Raw genomic sequence first — 26151 nt, 5'->3', positions numbered from 1 at the left:
CCAATTTACACAAACAGGTTCGTTCAAAATGGTTACGTTGTTCGTCCTGCGAACAATTTTTATCAATTTGCTAAAGGAATAGTGATATTTTACTAAGGAAATGGTCTGATTGAATTCATGATCAGTCTATAAGTTCTGTAACATGTTTTTTTTTCTTGTCAGAATCAAGAACTCCTTTCATAATGTCTCAAAACTGATATATATACTGTAACAGACATCGTTATATTCTTCAGGAATTTCGCATTTCAAATCACATCTTTAACGAAAGGGCCAAAATGTTTAAAGCCTTGAAATGTTGAAATTTAAAGTTGTATTTTTATTAAGCATTTTGTGCTTCCTTCACTCGAAGCTGGGAACAGGTTAAACACTCGATCGGTATTGCTGCCCAGAGTTCGAACACTGAGCCAACGACGGGGGTCGATCACTGAGGGAGCGAAATTACTAGTACTGTATGTAGAGCGCCATCAACGACGACTCCTGAATTTCTCTTCTCAGTATATCCTGAATTGTATAATAAAACGAGCACGCACAGGTGTTGTTCTCTACAATCTACTTTTAACTGCGACACATTTCACAAATATCTTGTCATAGAATTTGCCGCAAATGAAGACTTTTTCATATTTAGTATCGGCAATAAATATGGATGATTACGCAAACGAAGGCACAGGAAAACGGAATCAGAATGCAATAATTTATTTACTCGCAGACGGCAAAGCTAATCACGCCAGTCTTCTTAACTTTCGTCAAAATTATTCATTCGGAATTTGGAACATCTAAAACTTTCATAATTATAATCTCTTGTATCTTGCACTTTCAAGGACTCTCTGGTAATGATGCTGTTAAACAATAGTAATTCGTGTCCGTTTCATTAAACCAAACACATTGCAATGCATTCAAATATTACGTCCTCTGGCTTAACAGTTTTGTTTTTTCAGCAGGTACGTTCAACAACAATAGTGCTTTTAAAACTGATAAATACTCTCGACAGAATTGTTTTGCCGGAGGCTAGATCTCTACATCTGCAAGCACAGTTTAAAGGAGACCGCCGCCAGAAATCACTCAGCACATTGCCAGTGTGCTGATGACACAGATCTGACACTGAAGCAATTATCGTTCAATCAGAGTCTATTTTAAGTACCCGTCTGTCTGTCTGTCTGTCTGTCTGTCTGTCTGTCTGTCTGTCTGTCTGTCTGTCTGTCCGGCCGTCCGTATGTATGTATGTATGTATGTATGTATGTATGTATGTATGTATGTATGTATGTATGTATGTATGATTGTATGTATGTATGTATGTATGTATGTATGTATGTATGTATGTATGTATGTATGTATGTATGTATGACATGTATGTATGTATGTATGTATGTATGTATGTATGTAACATGTATGTATGTATGTATGTATGTGTGTATGTGTGTATGTATGTATGTATGTATGTATGTATGTATGTATGTATGTATGTATGTATGTATGTATGTGTGTGTGTGTGTGTGTGTATCTGCATGTACATGTGGATGGATGGTAGGAAGAAATAGACGGATTGACGGAAGGACGGATGGATGACGGACGCTTTGATGGATGGATGGATGGATGGATGGATGGATGCGTTTTCGTCCGTGTTATCATTACAATGTCAAACATCACCGCTTAAAATAAAACGAAATCCAGGATACATTTCGTACATGGTTACAAGAACATTATAGTTTTATCATTCACGGTGAGTTAGATAGGCGTGTTTTCTTTATGCGTGATAGTCATGGTACGTAACAGGTGTATCGTGGAAGCTTTGGTTAACAAAACAGTAACTCCGCTCTCTTGGCAGTGATCCAGATCAACATTCAACTTGAGAAGGCCACTGAGAAAATGTGGCTGCAAGTCATCTATGCAATCTTTCTTTGTGTATTGTTTCATCAGTTACATAATGTGCTCAGGTAGTCTTTGAATAAGATGACCAGGTTGATGTGTAACTTCTTTTTACCCTTACATGTTACACTGAAACAATATAACATAACGGTACATCTATTCTCAGACTACTATAACGGTCTGGGATCTATTGTAGGATCAACAATGACTTTGCATAATGTGTGGCATATGTGTTATTATTTCGAGGAGACTGAAATAACCCATCAGAAGATTCAGCTATCTGACACACCATACTATATCGAAATGAGCTTGGACGGGAACGAATGGCAACATTAATTGTGCGAATGTCTAAGTATTTGCTTTGAACCTTCTTTTGATCGGTATTGAAGATAGTTACACGATCAAGATAATAGTTACGCAAAAAATATTTGAGGTGTGATAAAGTGATTTATTCACACGATTCGCAACTTTGTGAAGCTCACAAGACAATACAATGCAAACTAACATTCTCGTCTTGACAAAGGAACTTTCCTATATGATAGGTGTTCTAGTCTCTGTTCGTGTTTGAATGATTCTTCCGACAACTCCGTCGAAAATGAACTTCTGTTGGCTAGTTGAAAATAGATTGTGTCATTTTCCTTGCAAATATTGACCCTACCTCCCACTACCACCCCTCCTATTACATATAGCACCTTATGATCTCTGAGTCATTGCATGACGTTATCACATTATGTGCATATGGATTTCTATATAAAGCTTGAATACTCTCGTCGCGATAGCACACTTTCCATCGTAAATGGGTTACATTGTAAATGATTACAGTTGTAAACATGCAAAACACAATTAATTCTTTATAAACTTTTATCGATAAATTCTCTAGACATTTATATACAGCTATTCACAGTTCAATTTACACGCAACACATAAACATCTAAACAAAAAAAAATGTTTTAATTTACAGAACACGTCAATAGACACGTTTAAAAATGCCTTGTCAGGTATAATTATTACTCGTAATATCGTACACCCTGAACAAGTATTGCATCAGCTGTGGCTGAACATATTTTTGTAGCTGGATACATGATATGGTACAATAAATCAGATCAAATTGATTTTTGAGTCCGCACTCTAAAATCAGCCCCCTCAGAGGCGATTACAATTTCAGCCTGATAAACATGTACAGTGTCTAATTTTTGATATTTAAACAATACAAGATTGTGGTTGTTTTATAGAATAATTCCACTCCAGTTAAAACTACTACAGATTCAACATATGGGGAAAGATTCACAACCAAGATTTCGCTCTAGATAGAAACATGTCGTCACTGAACCTGTCATTGGATAATATTGAACACTAATTAACCGCAGATACAATGTCTTTAAAAAAAAGATTAAAAACAAAGTAATTGACTAATTTTCATTAAATATATCTTTGGGTTACTTGATGAAAACATGTCTAAAATGTAGCTAGTTGAAGGTATACCGTAGTTAGGGGCGACACTCTAATAACGTCACGGTACTCTTTGTAGGTTAAATGTAACAGATGTGCAAGACAATAAGATAGAAGCTAAGAAAGCGAGCAAAGCCGTGTGTGTGTACAGATGATGTTTTCATATGATTCTATCTGGATGTCTTTGAAATGACACTACGAACCACTTTTAAAAGGCCAGCCTAGCGATAAATGATAATTTTTTGACGATAAGTAATTTTGTTCTTGTGATCAATGACGTTGCGACTTTGCCCTAATCCGGTCATAGAGGGCGACTTTTTCTCGAATTTTTGGTTCAGATCCCAGAGTTGATCGGGGCATCAGAAACGTACTAATAAGAAGGAAACACCCGTCTTTAGTTAACGATAGTACTTTGGCGTGCATTATTTGAAAAAAAAAATTATATTAATTTGCTATGATCGACCGTTTTATTAAGTAGCGCATTTTAAAATCATCATTGTAGATCTAGAGATTCTAAAACTTGAGTAAATTCTTCTTTAAAAAAAATAAAAAAATAATTTCCAGCCACCTCAGACATGAACAGCTGGGATGGCTGTAGTTGCTGAAAATCTACCCGCAGCCTTGCCCAACAATTCTCCGTTTGGATGAGCTGTCCCCGCATCCCATGAGAAGGGGTCAACATCGGGTAGCTTCTTATAATTAAAGTTGGACGTTGGTAATTTTTCATTAAGAGTTATATGTCTAACACTGACGACACTGCCGTGCCGCGAAGTCTTCTGCTCCTGGGACGGGTTGTTCTTGGCACTGGTATCTGATGCCTCTTTTACCTCGATTTTCTGTGGTTTAGTATAACTTGCTTTTGGTACTTTCGCACTTGGAACAGATGTAGGGGGTTTCATTCTGTATAGTAGAAAATAAAATATTAAAATTGTTATATATGTTATATTACATTATTAGAGACACTTCATTTCCATTTCATAGTTGCTATGGTGGTAGCTAATAAGTTATGGTATAAATTGTATGATGATGTGCGGAATAAGTGTTTTTCAAGCCAATTATCTAGACCCAGTAGAACACTGTTGCAGAGTCAAATGACCTGCGTGAACCTCACAATTGTAACGATAAACCGTAAATTGTGCAAGACATTACGTGTTCACTATTATATCCTTCGTTGCCATTCATGTGATCGAGATCGCTTTGGCTCGAAGTACAGTCATAGTAGATATTTACATAACTTCACAGTAATTCCACAGACTGAAGTAGATAATGTTGTCAACTCATTTTTTCTTAGTCTCCAATTTTGTAATTTGTTTTCGTTTGTTAATTCATATTATTTCAAATGATTTGAACAGTTAGCAGTCGGTAAATTCAATATACAATGATACATAATCTTATTAGAACTGTTGCCAATATTTCCAGTCGTCGTTCAGCCACGGAAAATACGAGCGTCCTAAGTGGCCTTGACACCACGAGTCGCTAGACGAGTTGGGACAAAAGTATTTTCCAAATGAATGAAGACAAATAGTCCGAATGATATAAGTATACATCTTTCAGGATAATGTATAAAAACCACGGAAAATAATGGCGATTTAGAACGTTTTGACAAAGACCCTCCACCCAACTTCTAATTCGTGGGTACGGTGGCGGGTCTATATAACGGTTTTGACTCATGTTACGAGTATCGCAGAACCATGACGTTACGCGAGTTGCAGTGACGTAAAACCACCCAGGTTTATTATCCCGTGATATTTGTTTGAAAGCATTCCCAGGCAAATTGACTAAGTGTATGTGGTATACTAATGTTATTTGTAGCAAGCATATTGGCTTAACGACAATCGGACGTCTATCCAAGTTACATTATGTCATGTACTAGTCTGATATAAATGCAGTGATTAATTCGTCTTCTAGTTTCTGACCACAAAAGTGAATGGTCAGGGGTCTTATGTATATCATATGTGTGTATGATTTGTGACCGTTCTTCAGTAAACAACTTAATAGTGGTTCACTGCAAAAGGGTCATTATTTGACATGTTACAAAAATAACATTACATCCGAAATGTTCGAATTGAGTGAATGTCTTTGCCCTCTTACTCCAAGTCGCTGTTTACGTAATGTGCCACTGGTAATTCCCACGTGTTTATTTAGGAACAAAACCTCCAGAATCTCAAATAACTACTGTATACTTACATCATCTTGTCTTCACGAATGGCCTACCGTGAGTGTTTGTTTACTAATAACAATGGTTTTTAATCAATGGCGTTTAACTTAGCAAACTGTCGTGCGATTCTTAAAATCCATCTTTAACGCAATTTGTGGAATATAATTATATGCTAGCATGCATGAATTTAAATACTACAGGTGACTTTTAATCTTTACAATGGATTTATGAACTTCTAAGTCGTAGCTGCAAAAGTTGCAGTTGACACATTCTGGCTTGCAACTATGTCAATACGGGCCTCATCCACGAAGAATATCGGAACGCAGTTGAACATCTGCGATTCACGTTCTATACGAAATATTACAACGTGGAAAATAATAGCGCGAGTACTTTATGCTTTCTATGCAAACACAGAAAAAAATAGCTCTAGTTTGTAGTAACATTTCGAAGTCATTTCTATTCAAACCAGACATGTAATTGAATCCGTGGATTTAAAAAAAATACTGATCTACGAGACAGTCGTTCTTCCTAGAGACAACAACAACAACAACAACAACAACAACAACAACAACAACAACAACAACAACAACAACAAATGCCGTGTTCAAGGAAACGACAGTAGTTGCCATGTTAACACGTAAATTTCGACCAAATATTTACCGTACTACACGAGCACATTAATGTAAGCTTACTTTGTGACTATATTTGAAAAGTGAAGGTGTCAATTTAACATACCAAGCCAGATGTGTTAAAGAGCGTACGAATTAACTTTAGTCGGTTTGTACTTAAACATCAAATACGATAATCCTTTTTTAATCAAAGACGCAAATATTTCTTAACACACTGCAGCCATGACTTCAGACTATACACATATCTAAGATGGCAACAGCGTACATAACATGCATGTAACACTGTCACATACCGTCTGTTGACACCTACGTGACGGTCGCCATGACAGTGACATATCATTGTCTAACACATTTTTGACAACACTAATGATACTTACTTGCTTAATATGAGTTTAGCTGTTGCTATAGTAACGCCGGAAGCTACGGCTACTCCTCCTGCTGCCACTCCGGCTATCATTGCAGTACTCATACCAGATTGACCTGATGAAGTTTCGTTCACGGCATTATCAGTGGTATATGCAGTTGTTTCGAATTCGGTACTGTTACTGTCTGCAGCACCAAAAAATGTCATAGTTAGTTGATACAATCTTTCTCACCTGGACTTTAGAATTCGACAGATGAGTCCATCACAAATGCGTCAATCAAGTGTCAGTTACGTATGTCTCAATTCAAGTAGCCATGGCAATTTGACCACCTTGACCTAACATTAACTTAATATCAATATAGCATATTTCGACTTGAGACACTTGTTCTCTTGCAAACAATATTAACATGAAACTCAATCTGGCTTCGTATATATATAACATAATATATATATATATATATATATATATATATATATATATATATATATATATATATATATATATATTCGATAAGTATGCCTTGAAGTCACAAATTGACTGAAATTTGATATTTTCTCTCGTTTTCTTTCTTTATCCGTTTACTAACTAAATATAATATAACTCGTAGTCTCTTTTCTAGATCCCCACTCTCTTTTAGTCACGTCACGTCACGTCACGTCACGTCACGTGACTGAATTGAAGACACACTGTCCATTCTTCCCGGTGACACAAAATCCCTTTATCTAGTAAATGAAACATCTCAGTATTACTGGCATATTACCTCTGGCTTGTTGTTTAACTATTGTTGAAATCAACATTCAACCAGTTATTTTTTAGCTACTGATAGTGTGATAATGGACCTCATAATTACGAGGGTTTCTGTTTCACAGTGAGTATAAAATCACCGTATACTGGTATGTTAAGGATTCCTACAGTATAGTACGGATTCTCTGTGAGTTCGATGCTAATTACAATTTAATACAATGCGATCTCCTAGGTAAGATATTAGTGATGGTAAGACAACGCTATTTAATTCTCTTCATTTCAATCGAAAACGTAAAAAAAAAAACCACATCGAGTTAGTCTTGTAAAGGTCATGTGATAACGATGGGTTGCTAGTAATTGTTATTTTAACTCTATAATATGAATTAAAAACATAAGGGTTTGTGTGCATATGACCCCCGCCCCCTCAACTGTGACATCCGAAAGGAGTTTAGCTGGTACCGTACTATACAAATACATATAAAAACCAGGGCGTAAATACATAATTTCAAAATCGACAGAACTCATATTAAATGAATATTGGATATATTTGAAACTTACCAGAAGTCTGATTATTAAGGCCATATATCGTTGTTGATGGGATTGTTGATAAGAAATCGTTGTCTCCAGATCCACTGCCAGAGCTGTCATCTTGTTCGAAACTGGTAGTCGTCATAAAGATGTAATCACCGCTTCCTGAAATGTCGCCATTGCTTTCACCTGAACCGTCATAGTCGATACCGCTGCCACTGCCGCTACCGCTTGTATCAACATAACTAGAATCAGAACTCTCCACGTCTCTTTTAAAAACGTTCAATTTTTGGTACTCGTTTAAAATTTTAACTTCGTATGCAGCACTTTTGACCCCCGTCTCTTTGATTTCACTCGCCTTAGTGTTTTTGAACCCATGATTGTAGAAATTCTTAATGTTAAAAACAGGGGGCTCAGTTAACTGTACGATTCTGTATTCGCCGAAACCTCCAGGAAAATCTTCGCCTTTCTGTTTAGTATTAGTATCATGTGGGATGTTGGCATCTCGATCTATTATTGCACTGCTAGGGTCTGAAAATAAATGTGGAAATGGTCATAAGTGTTCGACCATGCATTGTCTTTTAACTTGTAGAGCAGAATACATATGCTTTTGTGGATCTGTTGCTTTCAGAACCAGACTACGCAATAAGCCTTAAATGTTTACGGTAGAGCACATAATGAAATCTTGTTTGGTTAAAATGTACAATGCAGAAGGCTACGGTGCAACTATTGTCATTACTGGGTGATACCGATGACGGGTAGATTCCCGCTTAGTTGTTACAGTATAACATCTATGTAGAGTGATTCTGCGACCAGGCTTACGATGGACATTGTGTACAAGCTGTAAATATCGAAAACTTTATGGAAACACTTGTAAGACTGTAACGTCAAACCCGGTGTACATAATTTCCTTCCTCACTAATACCCTCTTTCTCATCCTTTCTTTCTGTCATTGTTGTTATTGAAAATTTGTGTCCAATCAATGAAATTATTTCGTACCCTTTGAAAAAGACTCCCCCACGAAGCCCCAATTCCTAGCTGATTCAAAATTCAACGTCTCAAATATATCGAGTGGTTGGTACTGATTTTTAGAACATTATTGAAATAAAGTGTACATCGCATTAACTATTAACAGTACAAAACCAAAAAGTACTTACTCACCCAAACTTAATACGATGTTTGTACCAAATATAATGACAAACAGCGAGGCATAGTTGGAGATGCCCATGTCACGACGACATCGTGTAGTAGTAGAAACCTTACAAGGCGTAGTCTATATCCTCGGAAAAAATATCTGTTTTCTCTTTATGAAGAAAAATGACATTTCGAGCGATCCCGAGAAAAAAATACTTTTACTACTTTGACAACTTGAAGATGGCCGACTTGATCAACCCAAGAGCCCCCGGGGTAATCGGTGGTGTTACGACCGAATCGGTAATAAATTCACGTAGCTATAGCTTCATCAACATAACAAAGCCATGTCGCTCAGTAACCAGTAAATAAAATGTGCAAGGTTTACATAAAATGTACTACTGTACGTATAAGCGTGAAATGACTTTTAAAAATGCCTGGTCGTCACTGATGAGCACTTAAATCCAATTTGCTTTACAATTAGTAAATAAAACAGTTTCCTGTCATCACGAAGTCCAATTTCTGTCTGTATTAAGATTAAACAACCTGTCCTCTTTTGACCAGTTGCAAATTCATATTCTGTAAAATAGTGTGTTTACTTATTTGTTTCTTAAGTTTATTTACTTCGTGGTGTTGTGTAAAGCATTTACCAAAAAGCTCACTTCACGTATTCATGTTGACTTAAAATAGAACCCAATTAGTTCTCTAAAGAAATCGCTGTACCCACACTGTCTAGTGAAACTCGTCACAGCACCTCTCTCAGCCGATTGCAAGAGTGTAATGTGCTTCAATTTGTTAGCGCCATCAAGCGTACGTGTAGTTGATAATACCGTCTCAATTGTGCGGCAATATTAATATTGTTCTGTTCTTTCAAGTATTTGTCAGCAAAGACACGTGTACAAAGGATACTAATTGTACTTTGGAATGTTTGTTTGTCTTTTCATTTTATACTGGTATCATTCTATTTGCATTATTTTGCTGGGTATAGTTCTTAACCTAACATAAAGTGGAGGGGGTTTAATATGTTTGACTCTGCTGTCTGTCTGTCTGTCTGTCTGTCTGTCTGTCTGTCTGTCTGTCTGTCTATCTACCTGTCTGTCTACCTGTCTGTGTCATTTCTGTTAGGTATCTTGCTCAATTCAAACGAACTTTCTAATGATTTCAACAAGTCATAAATTCATAATCAATTTCATACCGTCAGTCAGTCATATCAGTCTCACACATTATGTTTTTACCAGTGTGACATGTAGGCTAGTATAGTTTCATAGGCAGGTATCAGCTTCACTCTAGATAGGACAATTTACAATTTGTACTCACAGAAATCAATTTGAGTAATATTACCAGTTGCGCAAAATGACATTAACTTTGGGTGGTTGTGCGGTCGTGTGTGCGGTCGTGTGTGTGTGTGTGTGTGTGTGTGTGTATGTATGTATGCATGTATGTATGTATGTATGTATGGATGTATGGATGTATGTATGTATGCACGTATGTATGTATTATGTATTTTACATACATATTGAAACATTTTTTTCTTACAATGAAAAAAGTTACTTAGTATATAACCACAATATTTGCTGAATACAAACATGCATTTCTCATCTATATATTATACAATAATCCTTGTGATTTCTACCCATTTCTATCAAGTTGACAATGAAGAGAGGTGTATTGTAATGAAAATGAAACAATGAATATATTCTTGGGAAAGATGGATTTTTGTGTTTAATGTAAATTACATTTAAAAATAATTTATGAGTAAAATTGTGACTACACGTATTTAATACAATATTCAGTTTAGATCAACAGTTATTATCTCTCGGGTATTAATCCTTGTTTTATTTCACCGTACGTTAAAATGACGTCAAGGCTTTTGTTTTCCTACTTCTGTTCACTGATTCAAAATCAAAATGCTGAAAGCACATCAGCCCACTTGCCATGATAGTCATTGCAACGACATTAGTAATTATATAGCCCATGGGTTGAAATAATTGGTAATATATGTGTTCTCGTCATTAATACATCTCGCAAGTCTTTTGTAAATGGAAGCCAGTTGACTTGAAATAAAATATCACCGGTCTGATGCAACAACAAAATCTGACTGATCTTGCTGCATGATATCATCATCTTCTCATCATCTGGCATGGCAATAATCTTGCCAACCATGATACATTTTTCTACAGCCATCTTAGCAGATCGTTGCTATATTCATATACATTGTAACAAATTACACTTTTAAGGCATGTTAAAATGTAACAATTGAATCAATTTTTGTTGTGCCACACGACAACATGTAGCAATGTTAGTACGGTTTTTTGTCGAGATTAATGACGTTTTATTTCAAATAAAATAGCATGCATTGTACTACCATTTATAAGCTTAATTTCATCATAATATCAAATTAATACATTTTGACAGTTCCTACTCAAAATAGCTTAGCATGTAAGAAATTCAAAATGCAACCACCGTTCTCATAAAACAACTGCTATGCATGGATGGTTTAGTTTAGCTTTAGAACAAATACAATTTTAAATAAAGTTTACACGTGCATAGCCACTTTCTTTTCAAATTTCTGTGATTGCCTGATGCACATATCCCAACAAAGGCCTGTGTTAGTTTGTTTGTTTGTCTGTCTACAACTACGAAGCGTTGCATCGTTATCACTACGTAAGCAGTTACTCATCTCAGGTTCCGACCCCACGTCTAAACTTGACTTATTCGCATGACGTCTAAGTTCACTGGGAGAGGAATTCTCTCGTAAACCATGTACATTTCTACTAAAAAACATAGTGTTTTTATCGTTTCTGATAGTTACTAGCTAGGGTTTCGTCCTGTCGTGCGACCCCCGTGGTTCGCCTGCTACGCTTTAAGTTCGCATTTGGTTAATTAGCGCACAATAGTAGTCTATATGTAATACACATACGATTCAATACTCTGTACACGGTTACAACTGTGTTACACGTTAACAGATTTAATCACACATAGGGTTGGAACCATTCATCTAATTGCAATGGTTATGATCTGAGAGACGGTGTTATTAAAAAAAATTACATTTCACATTACAAATAATTATGGCTAAAGAAATACAATACAAATATGACAATGCTGTAATCAATGATAGAGATATTAGTGAAAATATTCTTTAAAATAATTGAGATAATTTTTTGTTTGTTTGTATATTACATTATCATGCAAACTTACATGATATTTTCGACTTTTGCAAAAGTGCAAAAAGTCCTTCGATTTTCAAATCAAACACAAAACTCTATCTCCAACCATTCACATCAAAGTTATAGGCCAGTATATGTATAGGTTCTGATTATAAATGTCGTATATTTTCACGGCTGAATTAAACATCAACATCAGCATGACTCAAACATATATGTATGTTGACATTTAATAGTTGATTTGATGAACACTGCTGTGACTTTTGAATGTCAATAGTAAAGCTAGTTTTCTTTACAAAGTCTATGTGGGTAATATATAATGTCACCGCTAGAAACATGACGGTGTACTATAGATAATAACCGAATAACCGAATTTAATCGCAGCAAAAATAGTACATGTACGTCTAATGGCTCAAAATACGAAGTCGAAAATTTGGAAAGTGTAAATGATTAAATAAATAAATACTATATAATAGTCTAAAAACAAATTACCAAAATAAGAGTGTACATTTTGATAATTACGCCTTGTAATTTTATGGGCACAGATATAATCACAGTTCACAGCTACCTTTAAATCATGGCAGCCTACTGACGAAAGGTTGAGAATGATTGGACAGTCACTGATCTTTGCAAATAGGCGAATTTGGTATTTTGTGAATGTGACAGCCTACAGGAGATAATTTGCCTGGAAAATAACAGGCTGTCGTTTTCCCTCAAGTATTTCAAATTTTAATTGCGACTACACCGCAACCTATATTGCAATTTGCGATAGTGTACCTCGGGGGATTTTGAGTATAAATTTTCTTCTTTAAAATTTACTCGGAGAAAAATCTTCACTGTCGCGTAAAATAAGAGATAGTGCTGTATCCTATATAAACGAAATGTTTAACCTTTCCCAATATCATTGAGGGAGTGAATATTTTCATCGCTATTGGAAAATGCATTGAAACATGTGACATTGCATCTGAGTATCTTTCCTTTCATAAACGTAAATCCATTTTCTAAATTATCCGAGTCAATATTCGTTGAACAATTGCGAAACGGAGAATCCCACCAGACTAACGTATTTTAATGGAGTATCACTATCGACTTTATGCTTGCCAAAAAATACCACAAAAATAGCGCCAATAGCGTTGTAACACAATTGTACAGTTTTTAAAAAAATGTTTAACTACGTCCATGCTGATCCTTGCTACTAGGTATACGTGTTCCTTTGCTGAATAATTATCCCGTTGCCTATCCAACCCTGTTGTTATCTTTGCAATATATGTGATCATTTGGCTGTTGATATGGGCGTGGTCATATTCCTAGGTATATTTGCATACATTTTTTGAATGTTTATTCACTTGTCTATTAATCCCTGTTGTTATCTTTGCAATATGTGCGATCATTTGGCTGGGCGTGGTCATGGTTGCTAGGGATATTTGCATACATTTTTTGAACGTTTACTCACTTACCTACCAGATGATCTTATTTAACCAAAACGTACGGCCATTTGGTTGTTGCTAAGGGTGTGGTCACGGTCGCTAGGGCCAATTGAGTCAAAACGTTTCAAAGAAAATCTGTAGAATAACACTTCTAGAAATTAAACATCTCACCAAGTTTCAGTCTCAGTGACAAATACTTTTTGAGATATTCACCAAAATTCACGTTTTATACCAATTTGCATATCACTGATGTAATAATTATATGCATTTTCTTCATCTGTATACCCCCAGATGAATACCATTGATTTTCTGTTCAGTAGTTTTGGAATTAAAGATTTTTGACCAAAAAGATACGTTTTTAGCCCTAATTTGCATATCGCTGATGGGATCATCATGTCGTGAACAATCCTTAATCTAAACACCCTTCAGACCGATCTACCCAGTAGTTTTTGAGTTTAGGGTTTTTGACCAAAAAAACCGATATGCTAGCATTGATAATAACCAGGCGATACTTATGCTTTTAAGGACGTTGGTAGACTTGCAACAGTCCCTTGGGATATTTGTTTTGTCTCATAACCTTTAAATGTGTTTGTTATTCATTTCAATTTTTTTTTTGGGGGGGGGGTGGGGGGGGGGGGGAATTCTCCAAAGGAGCTGATGCCCGTCTACATTTGTCCTTAAAATCAGTAAAAAAAATCCAAGTCACTAGTATCCTCTCGAAAGACTGGTGTCAGTCACCAGTGCTCAGATGTTATCGATCTGAAATGTGGTCACTATAGTTAGAATATGGAGAGAATGATAGGTCCACAGATTACTCTAGAGTACTAAGACTACTTTGCATACATAGTAACCTTAGTCTTCTTACCCTCTCGTCTGATTGGCTAGTGTAATCTATGGACCTATCTTTCTCTCTTTGTTCAACTTGAGTGACCATATTTCAGGTCGATAACATCTGAGCGCTGGTGACTGACACCATTCCCTTGCGAGGCTACTAGTGTTACGATTGAAAATATCGTATATTAAGGAATTAGGTCTCAATTTACACAATTTTGGCGATGTTGGCTAATGTCAAACTGATCTTATGAGTAAGAGCATGGCTCGCGATCGGATGCACACGATTATGTAATTGGCAAAACATATAAAATGACAATTTATGAGAAGTAACACTTCATACCAGGTGTGATTGAAGCGTCGGCAAATTAATATGACGTGATATATTAAAGTTAGAATCGTATGATTTCATTTTTATCCAAGAATAAAAGATTCCATTCTCCAGTTAGTTAAGATAAGTTCGAGAGGAGAAAGAGAGAAACCCGAGGACTGGAATGAAAGCCATGATTCTGGCATGCCAAACTATCGGTCTCTGTGTGTGCTTATTCCCGGCTAGCGGACCAACTTCGAACGATCATGGTGCATTAGAGACTTGCATGAGAGTTTGCGTGGTGAGATACGACTGACTTGACAACTCCCATTCGACCATTACAAGGTGTCGTATTCATCAACGTAATACTAGTAACTGAAAAAAAAGTTGACTGCATTTTGCTTCCCAAAATATGAAATGAATAACAAATTTCACACATGTAAAGGTATAAACGAGTGACATATGTTTTCTGCAAGAGCACTGGCTATCAGGGTCAGAGCTTAGCTTGTTGTCACACATTAGTAACAATTTCTATGCTGTTGGTGAAACGGCTATGGATGATGCAGCCGGTATTCTTCTTGACAGACCATTTGAAGGGGTAGCTATGCTTTGGAGGAAGCCCCTCTCTTCCATGAATATCAAACAATGGAATGACAGTCGTCTAATAGGCTTTGAGAATAGCCATTCTGATGGTAAATTGTATGTTATTAATTGTATATATGCCAAATCACAATAGAGAAAATTACGAATTTTAAAAGTATCTCCAGAAAATTCGTCATTTCATAGATGAAGCTGATACAAACAGCTTCATGGTAATAGGTGATTGGAATGCTGATATCAACTCTGACTTCGGACAAGAAATGTTTACTTTCTGTAATGACAATAATTTAATCTGTTCCAACTTCTCTCGTCTTGGAAAGGCCAATCTACAGAACTTGACTTACTTTAGTGAAGCCCATAACTCAACGTCATGGCTTGATCACTGCGTTTCTACTCCTGTTGCATACAGTTAGTTCTGATCACTTTCCTCTAAGTGTGGTTTGTAACCTGGATTGCCTCCAGAAATATGATTTTCATATAATAGTACATCTTTTAACAAGATTAAGTTGTCATGTGTGGATCATGATCATTACAAAATTATTATAATTGGACTGAACAAAATTTCAAAGAAATGAGTTTGAATAGAGGGGCTTTGACGTGTCATGACATCATCACATGTCAGCATCCCTCACACTTGGTGACTATTGATAAACTTTATGATGATATTATTAATGCTTTGTCGTCTGCCGCTTCTGATAGTATTTCCGTAAAGGGGTCAAAAAACTCCCCAAGTGTATCCATGGATGGAATGATCATGTTAAGAGTTTCATGCCATTGCTCGTGATGCATTTATTTTATGGAAGGATAATGGTAGTCCGCGCCAAGGTCCCATTTTTGAAATAATGAGAAAAACGCGCGCTGAGTTTACATACATGTATGCTTTAAAGGCGTGTAGAGATAATGAGAATAAAATGAAAGCTGATGCACTGGCTAGAAACATCTCTAATGGTAACAGCAAACAGTTTTGGAAGAGTGTCAGTAGAACAAAGGTCTTCACCCTTGTCGTCATCTGTAGGCGGCTGTAATGGTCACCACAACATTGCAAATATGTGGCGCGATCAGAGACATTCTACCGACATATGTTTCTACTTAAAGAAATTGATTTTTACAACCGTCACAATGCTCCAGTGTTCATGTGTTTTTAGATGCCGCTAAGGCTATTTCGTAAATTACTGGATAGAAATGTACCTATTTTCAACAGAATTTTAGTTTATTGGTATCGACATCAAGAGTTTTGTATCAGATGGGGCTCTGTTTTGTCTGATCATTTTTCCTATCAGTAACGGTGTTAGACAAGGTGGCATTCTATCCCACCGTCTTTTTACGGTATATATTGATAATTTGAGTAGCTCACAAGTTGGGGCTAAGATTGGCTGTCACCTTGGAGGTAAATGTATCAACCATCTCATGTATGCTAATGATATTGTTTTGATATGTCCGTCAGTTAAATGTCTTAATAGTCTTGTAACAACATGTTGTAAATATGCAGCATGATATTATTCTTAATCTCAAGAAGGCTAAATGCCTGTCTGTTATGCCACCTAGATGTAATATTTTGAACATTCCCAAGGTGAAACTTAACAATACCGTGCTGTCATTTGTAAACACGGATTCGTATTTTGGTGTTATTTTGAATTCTGAGGGTGATGACAATATCAGACGTCAAATGAGATCATTTTATGCTAAGGCTAATTAAGTTATAACTCACTTATTCGTAATTTTTGGAATTGTTCATACTCTGTTAAATGTAGTCTACTTAAAGCATACTGTTCACCCATGTACTATTCTCATATTTGGAGTTTATATACGAAAAAGTGTACAATGCTTTTAGAATATTGCTTCATTTAAGGAGGCATGTGAGCATTTCAAACATGTTTGTACTAAGTTATATAATGACTTTTGAGAGTAAACTGCGCACACTGCGATCGAAATTTTATTTTAGACTCAAAAAGAGTAACAATATTTGATTTTGTGATTTTTAACAGTCAATTTTGGAAAAGATGTTTGATGGATTGTACTGTAAATTATTCTTTTTGTGTTTTCTGTGTGTGTTTTTGTGCAATTTTAGAAAAAATCATTATGGTGCCAGTTAAGGACAAAGGTTGAAAGCTAATTTTTGATAATCGAAACCGAATTAAAATATCAATTTCAGAACAACCTGAGTCCCGCGTACATCAGAATGAATAAGGTGTTGTCTTTTAAATACTTTGGGCGTTTATGGATGCAAAGTTGTAAAACAATTTGTGCACCTAGCCTATGCAATTCTTTACCATTGGATATACGGCAATCATCAAATCTGAACACTTTCAAGAACAAGCTAAGGACACATATATTCAAAAAAGTATTTAGTGTGTATTTACCCTAATTGAACAGAACTATATGGTTCTGGAGTCTGGCGCCTTATAAATAATAGATTATATTGGATTGGGTTGGGTTGGATTGAGTTATATTAGACTAGATTAGATTAGATTACATTACATTACATTGCATTACATTACATTACATTAGAACCATGGCAACGCATATGGCAACAAATGAGACTTTCACTGCTTTAAAATGATTCTGCCTTGGGAGCTTTTGGGATATACAACACAAATGGTTTCTAAATTGACGCTTTTTTCTATTCTCACATCGGTACTGGCAAATAAATTGTGATAATCAAATTACCTAAATTGGGTAGTGATAACAGAGTAACATTCTTTTAGAAAACAACTTATAAATGTATTCTTTACATCATACATGTACATTAAAGGTGTCATCATTTTGAGGGTTTTACGCTAAACATACGATTTGAGTACATACAAATATAAGGCACTGCTCGGAGTTCTAGTTTTAAACTTGATAGCCCTGTCCAAATCTTTCTTTTATCATTGTATTTTTAACAACATCGTACCCACAAGTCCTTTGTTAGATAGTAAAAAAGATTGCTTAATTCAACATGAACATTCCTTTGTACTTTATATATCACAGAGACTTGAAACTTTGTCTACCCAATGCCTGTGGAGATGTCCAAAAATGCAAATCTCAATAGTCAGCTTCTTTGTTACAAATGCAAGTAGACGTGGGATATATATCTGTCTTATTTGAAGTGCATATTTAAAGAGAAACGTTTCAGGTAGCGTTTCGTGTGTTAGTCACCCCTGTACTCTTTGATGAACGGGTGAAGTAATGGATCGGACGGCCAAGAGCAGCCCTGTACATTTGAAAAGTACGTGGATTCATCAGAAAGGAAAGATAGAGAGAAACACCCTGTAAGCTGTTAAAGATAAGAAATAGGTAAGATATGACAGGAGAGTCAGAGAATGTTACTATGAATCCAAATATCCACGTAAATCCCATTGCAAGGGACATCTTGACACTTAAGGCTACATCTCTGGATTTAGAAGAGCCTTTATGTGATTGCTGGGTTCCAGCAAGCTTAAGTAACCTTCTCTTTCTTAGACTTGCTAAGATGTCCAGGTAACAAAGAATATTTCCCAATAACAGTAAGAATAAAGGTAATTCAAAAGATAGGAAGAGTGAGAACGGTTGGGTTATCCAGCACAATCCTCTACCATAGCCAATATTGAAAGGAACAGTGGGACAAAAGTCAACAAACACGCTGACCCCTACGATGATGGCGGGGGTCAACCATGCGTACAATACGTACATCACGAATCGCCTCATTTTTTTCGACTGAGAAAACGCACTTGCCAATGACTGTGTGAACGTGTTGTGGAGATCAATTGCCAGGACGTTCATCCAGAAGAACGAAGCCAACCAGAAATAATGAGAAGCAATAGCAACAGCAACGCAGACAACTTGAATAGCTGTCTTATCAATGGCTGTCACAAAGAGAAGTTGGGCAATCAAGAGAGCAACAGTCAAATTCATTACTATTCTCCCTGGAACAGTACGTAGGCTAGGAAATGCAGAATATGTGATTAGAGTCATCACACATGCAAATATAGACAGCGACGTACCAAATGTCGTACACAAGATCTGGATTCTGTCGGATTTGTTACTGAAGGGGATTTTAACAACTAGATCACGAACACACGCATACAATAAACTTTCATTTAGGTGAAAATTGAAAATCGACGGGTGTATTGTGAGGTCGCGGTCTTTAACAGTCAGCTCTTGGTCGATAATATCAAATTCATTTTGTGAAAGGATCACCCCCTTAAACCCTTTTGGGCATATGAAAGATCTATTCGAGAAAGAGCATCTCTCTAGTGTATATGTATTTTCATTTTTCAACGAACCCACCCTACACTTCACATCGAAACACTTGTCAACTACAATTTGAATTATTTGACGGTAATTATGGCCCCTACTTCTCCCTGATGTCAAATTGGTTATCTCGTTGGTGGCAAAGGGTTCAGAAGAGACTTTCTGTATTACACCACCTTCACAAAAAGTTGTGTTGCCAGCAGTCACTAAACTAGCATTGATGACGCGTATGACGAAGGGTAAAGATTTCACAAACTCTTGTACATAATTAAATACAACGTCCGCGTTTTCAAAAACTTTGAATGAAAGTACGTGAAATCGTCCATGCGAACTTATACCTATATTTCGTGGTTCTATATTCATGGACAACCCTTCTAATTCCAATAACTGAAATGTAAACGACGTAACATTGTTTGTCATACTTGTGAGAGAACCATTAGTCATGTTTGTTGAATACAAGAATAGTGTCACCAGCCAGGATTGCTGTGATGTGTGGTTCATATCGAACATTCCCGTCTCATGGACCTGGTTTGACATAGAAGGGGTATAATCATTGGGTAAGTTAACACAGGTTTGTGTATTCAAGTCAAGTACACTGCCTTGATCACAGTGAGTTTCCTCATACACAGGATCCCCATTTCTATACACATGTATCTCGCCATCTGTATTAATTCTGAATAAAATTGTCAGCGGTTTTCCAATACCCATCGGAAAGAGGGGAGAATAGACATATTTGTCGCCCCCACATCGTAAATCACTGGGGGAAATACCACTGCAAATTGCACACATCTTATTCTTATAAAACACGCCATTATGTTGAACAATTGCCATTGGCGAATGTAGGCACATATTGTGCTGTTCTTCGTAATCATCTACTATACCCTGCGTAGTTGAGGATGTATTGCAACTATTTACTAAACTTGGCCAACAAGAATGAATTTCATCCGATAGGGGCTCCACAGACATGTGCAGCCCGCATGTACTCTCGTTTTTTGCAATTTGTAGAATGGTAAATGGATCAAGATTCTGGATGGATTGGATGTCCTTGCATTTATAAAATACATCCCATACTACCATCGAAGTCAGGTTAGCTTCATTGCATTGGGCGCAGTATAGGTTTCTGAAGACAAAGACTTCTCCTCCCTTTTCGGCATTCACAGGAATCGTCTGAAGATTTACCTCACGAACACCACCTATAACTACGAATGAAAGAAAATAAAAGCAGATAAAACACAAGAAAAAGTAAACATGAGTACTGTATATAACTCTCATAGATATTGTCAAAGATACTAGTTGTAACTGAAGAAAGGCATTGTGACAGTGTATCCACTTGATTGATGAACACTTCTGGATGTAAAAATATAATGCAACAATTACATCGTAAACTAAATGTTGTGGTCGATTGAAGGAATTACTACAGTAATGACTTTAGTATCAAATGGGAAAAACAGATGCGATAATCTGTAACAAACCATTATCATATCAAAATTGAGAAGGATTTATCTGTTCCCGCTACCTATAATAATATTTCATCTTAGAGTCTGAGAACTTAGAGAACTAGAATAAAAAGTATCAATTTCAGCATACCTTGTGGAATGTTTTCGCACAATTCTCTGGTTTCTCTCTTTGTAGCTGACGTGTTCGGACATTTCACGACTACAACTAGAGGGGGCATACCCATCAACCAAAGACACTCTGTTATCTCTTTATTAGCATATGTGACATTGGTGTAATACAACTCTGGTACATTTTCGGTCGAATTATCTTCATTGGACTCGCATGATTCTAAATAGTCATGGCAACAATCTCCATGGCTTAAACAATGTTTATTGCAGTTACACATCCAAAACTGGTTTCGCCACTCGTAATAGAAATCGTGTCTTATATCGCAATACTTGGTGGCACCGCTTGAACAGGAATCCAGTCGACGATCTCTGCGTGTGTCATAACACTGTGGGGCATTGAGTTCTGATTGTGTCATTGTTGAACTTGCATCAATACCAGTTGTCATCATTGTTGTGGCCGACGAGGTTTCACTGTAAGACAGAGATTGTGGATCCTTTTTTTGAGTAAACATGTCATCAGTGGTGATTATTGATGTGCTCAAAACTTCCGTGTTTGTCAAATTTCCTACTTCATGGTTATCTCTTTTGAAACGGACGTGTACATTCTCTGGATCATTAGTCTCTCTTCGGTCAATGGTGATTGCCGACCGCCTGTAATCTTCTGTCTTTGTCAAAGTTCGTCCTTCAAGAATATGTCTTTTGGAACGGTTCCGTTCTCTCTCTGAATCTTTAGTCTTTCTTTGTCTGTGATCTTCTCCAGGTTGCTGACTGGTAACATCAGTATACGTGGTTGGTATTCTCCGTCTAGATGTCAAGTCATCACTGTCCTTTCCAGAATAATTGTCAACAAATATATTCATAGAAACAATGATAATCATCAAAACAAGCAGCGTTGGAGTTAAGATACCCATTTTGAAATGTAGTGGCTTTACAATTCACATACAGGACTGTGGACAAGAATGAAACAAGTCTCTTGAGTTTATATTCAACTTTGTTCTATTTATTTATATCTGGTTGAATAAAGATTCACTCACCAAGTCTTCATAGAAGACACATGCCCCCTCAAATACTTTACTTCTATGTGACTGAATGGAGACGTGATTTAAAAGAAATTGCTGGCAACAAATAAATACTACGAAGTGTCTAACAATGCATGAAATTGCTGAATTTTGATAATTGAAATGGGGGATCAGACCCAAGGCAAGGCAAGCCAAGTTAATGTCTCAAAAGAGAGTTTCAAGCTGGCAATGTGGAGGAGACACTTGAATATATAGTCTCTATGTATTAACTTTGTTTGAGTTATCTGGTAAACTATGATTGATCACTGCAAATATGACAGCCATTGAGTAAAGGTTATATAAGCACCGAACATAATGCATGTGTAGTTTCATCTGGTTCTGCATTATCTACAGACATGATCTAAAAGACATTAACCAAACATAATTCCTACAAAGTGTCTGCAATATGCAAGTAATGCCTTAATTTTGATGGTCTACCCAGCAAGCCAAGGTAAAGGTCACTCATTAAAGAAAGCTTATATGTGATTACATGGGTTAGACAATAGAGTCTATGTATTTGAGTTATATAGTGATATGGTGATTCTTTACTACAAATATGACTGCCATTCAGTAAAACACCAAAATAATGTTTGTGTATACTATTTTTTCTTCAATATTACTTGTAAATATGCTTTAAAAGAAATTGGTAATATGTAAACACTACAATGTGTCTGTGATAGGTTGGAATTGGTTTCTTTTTGATACTTGGACCTGAAGATCAATGTGAAAGGTCAAGGTCTCAAAAGATAGCTTGCATCTGATATTATCGGGGTAGAAACTTGAATTGAGTCTCTAAGGATTACAGTTTTTGAGTTATGCAGTAAATAATGATTCTTAACTACAACTATGGCTGCCTTCGAGTAAAAATGTGATGAACACCAACAATAATGCTGGTGTACAGTTCTTTTCTTCAATATCACTTGTAAACATGATTTAAAAGAAATTGGCAATATGTAAATACTACATTGCGTCTGTCATAGTAAATTTGCTTGGTTTTGATAATTGACGCTGAAGGTCAAGGTCAAAGTCGGCAAAGATAGCTTGCATCTGATAATATGGGGGAAGACACTTGTATGGATTGCCTGTGTATTACAGTTTTTGAGTTACGCAGTAAGTATTGATTTTTAACTACAAATATGGCTATCATTTGGTATAATTTGCATACATTGCAAAACAAAGTGACGTGCATATGTACCACATTATATGTCACCTATGTGCCAGGTATGAATGAAATTGCATATTGCATGTCTGAGAAATGAAGTGAGATGGACAGACAGACGCACAGACGGAGCCCACTGAAGCTGTATCAATATTTCTATTTTTTACTTTAAGTTGTTTACACACACACACACACACACACACACACACACACACACACACACACACACACACACACACACTTTGCCATGCCTATGCTGTTGAACCTTATCAGTTCAGTTGTGCTGATAATCAGGTCCATTTGCAATTTTTTCAGCGGAAGTCTGTTTCTACTGCAATGTAAAGACTAGCAATGCTTTATCACAACACCTTTCAATGTGATTGGGTAAAAGATCCTGCTGTGTGTGTTGTGTCTCTGCTATTGTTAGTCGAGAGTTGATTGTCTATCTTAGTGTCAGAAACATATGATTTCCAGTGAGTGAAACAGCAAGGCAAATTCATTTTTCCTGTAAAATAAATCCATGCATATTTATATATGTAACCGTGGTGTGTAGGGTTTATTTGCTTGGACGTGCCTTTCACACCACGGTTTTAGCAGCCTAGTTTATTGGAGGCGGGCTTTTACATGTTGAAGTTTGTTATACTGTCATGGAAACCTTCTAAAATGCAACGAGTCAAGAGTCGTACATCTAAGGCTAAGGCTTCTATTTGTATTTACAGCATTTAGATCACGACGTGCAGTTGCTGTCATGCATTTTTCACTTCTTTAATGCCCGAAGCAAACAGTGAATAAGCTAAGTAAAGCTTCAGTTTCAATCTTACTAAATCGACAAAGACAATGTTTATTATCAAATATACAGCATACATACATCGTGATCACGGAAGCACTTGAAGTGGTGGAAACAGAAACAAACCTGAAAGACTGTAATCAGTATTGTTGTGATGTTCCAGACTCTAGTCGATATTATGGAAAGGTTGTTTCTGCGAACTTGCGTCACGGTAATAAATTATTAAATGTATGAAGTCTCTCACACCACATTTATATGTATCCTGATATAGTTCCCAAGGTTTTATCGAAATCTTTTTTTAAAAATTACTTAATCCCCTTGGGAATGCAGGCCTAAGCCTTAAGAGTTCAATTTAAGTTATTCAAAAGATGGGAGAATTGATACACGGAACAATTGTTATGATTTATGAATGCATTAAAATAACCTCCCCTCTCAATGTTTAACGCCAAAGTCGCTTACTCTACTCTACGTTTTGTCATCATGTTTGCCAGTGATTTTTGAATATTCATTTCTTCAGACTCTATCCATAAACTAGTTTACTCTACAACAACCGTGTTTTGTTGTTAGTACTCGCGTTTATTTAGTGGGATGTATGAAAAAGTGGAATAACCATTCTTAGAGTAGGGAAAGTTGGCAATACTGAAAATTATCGTAGATTTTTTATCTAGCACAACCATTTCAAAACTCAAAGGTTCCGACGTATTTTCCTTTAAGATTATACGATACAGATCTTTATTTCTCTAAGAATAATTTATCGCTGGATCTATCTTGATATAAATACCACTGTATAAACTGCTATCCCGTTTTCAAGAGTATGAATTACGAGTTCAACATAACTGACAACACTTTTGAGGCAATTTCAATACGACAATCAGAACTACGTTGTTTAATATCACTATATTTATTTCTTTTACATCTAATTTGCAAATTTAAAATAATTAATAATTAATAATAAATAATTCATTAATAGTGAACAATAATTAAACATCCTGAATTTATTGACATATTATAATTTGCATAGGTTATTTATTATCAAAAGCAAGTATTGATTTCTTAACTGTTGAACGCAATCTTGTAAACCTTTGAACGTGGACATAATTTGTATCAGCTTACAAAATAGTGTAATGGGAAGTCTATAGGATGAACCGCTTGTACAATCGACATTTGTAATAATTGCCAACATTCGTAATAATCCGTTTGTAATAAAATTGCCAACATTCGTAATAAATTGCCGATATTTTATAATAAACTGACGACATTTATAATAAATTCTGTGAACAACAATTGTAATAAAAATTGCCGATATTTGTAATAAATTTCAGAAAAAAATGTGTAATAAATCTGCCGAAATTTGTAATTAAAAAAAAGTTAAGGAGGTTCCTCTCTGGCTTTCAGAGAAATGGAGTTACTCATCCTAAACTTGGAAGGGAGATAAAATATCGTCATCACAGATTTCCTAGAATCAGTTTATAACAATTATGTCATTCTAAAGCCACTTGTCCTTTGAAGTCTTAATCAATCAATCAATCAATCAATCAATCAATCAATCAATCAATCAATCAGCGACTTCACTGTATCTGGAAGAGTAATGCCACTATGCCAATGTTACAGATATACCAGATACTACCATGTTCAGGTAACATGCGCAACTGAGTTCTTAGGTCTACTTGATGTCCCCTAATGGTCTTTGAACTACATTGCATTTATGTATAAAAAAAGAAACATGATCGCTTGTATAATTGTCCATGATATCATCATTTCTGATGGTTTTATTAACACAAGCCTATGACAGGCCAACCAACGATAAACTCTGATATTAAAAGAAAGGACTTTGGATTTGAATCAACGTAGTAAATACATAATAATATAGTTCTGTATCCATTTGGGTGCTAACTATCGGCGCAAAACGTCCCTGGATTGTAGAATGTGTTATTAGTCGGGGAATTTTTATAAAGTTTCTTAGATTCAGGTGTTTAATTTGTTGAAATCTAGGATTGGTGAAGATGAGGCATTGATTGTAAATAGCTGAAAACTAGTGGGTTTTATATCAATTCACCCCACACAATCTACATTATTTTGATTTGATCACATCAGATATACTTATATGTACATGTAAATGCTGTTCTTAGAATATTAAAACTCAGCTTTAAGATGGCGGCAATTTTAGTCCA

This window comes from Glandiceps talaboti, chromosome 2 (assembly GCF_964340395.1).
Source record: "Glandiceps talaboti chromosome 2, keGlaTala1.1, whole genome shotgun sequence".
In the NCBI taxonomy this organism is placed as follows: Eukaryota; Metazoa; Hemichordata; class Enteropneusta; family Spengelidae; genus Glandiceps; species Glandiceps talaboti.
This window is presented reverse-complemented; position numbering follows the sequence as displayed.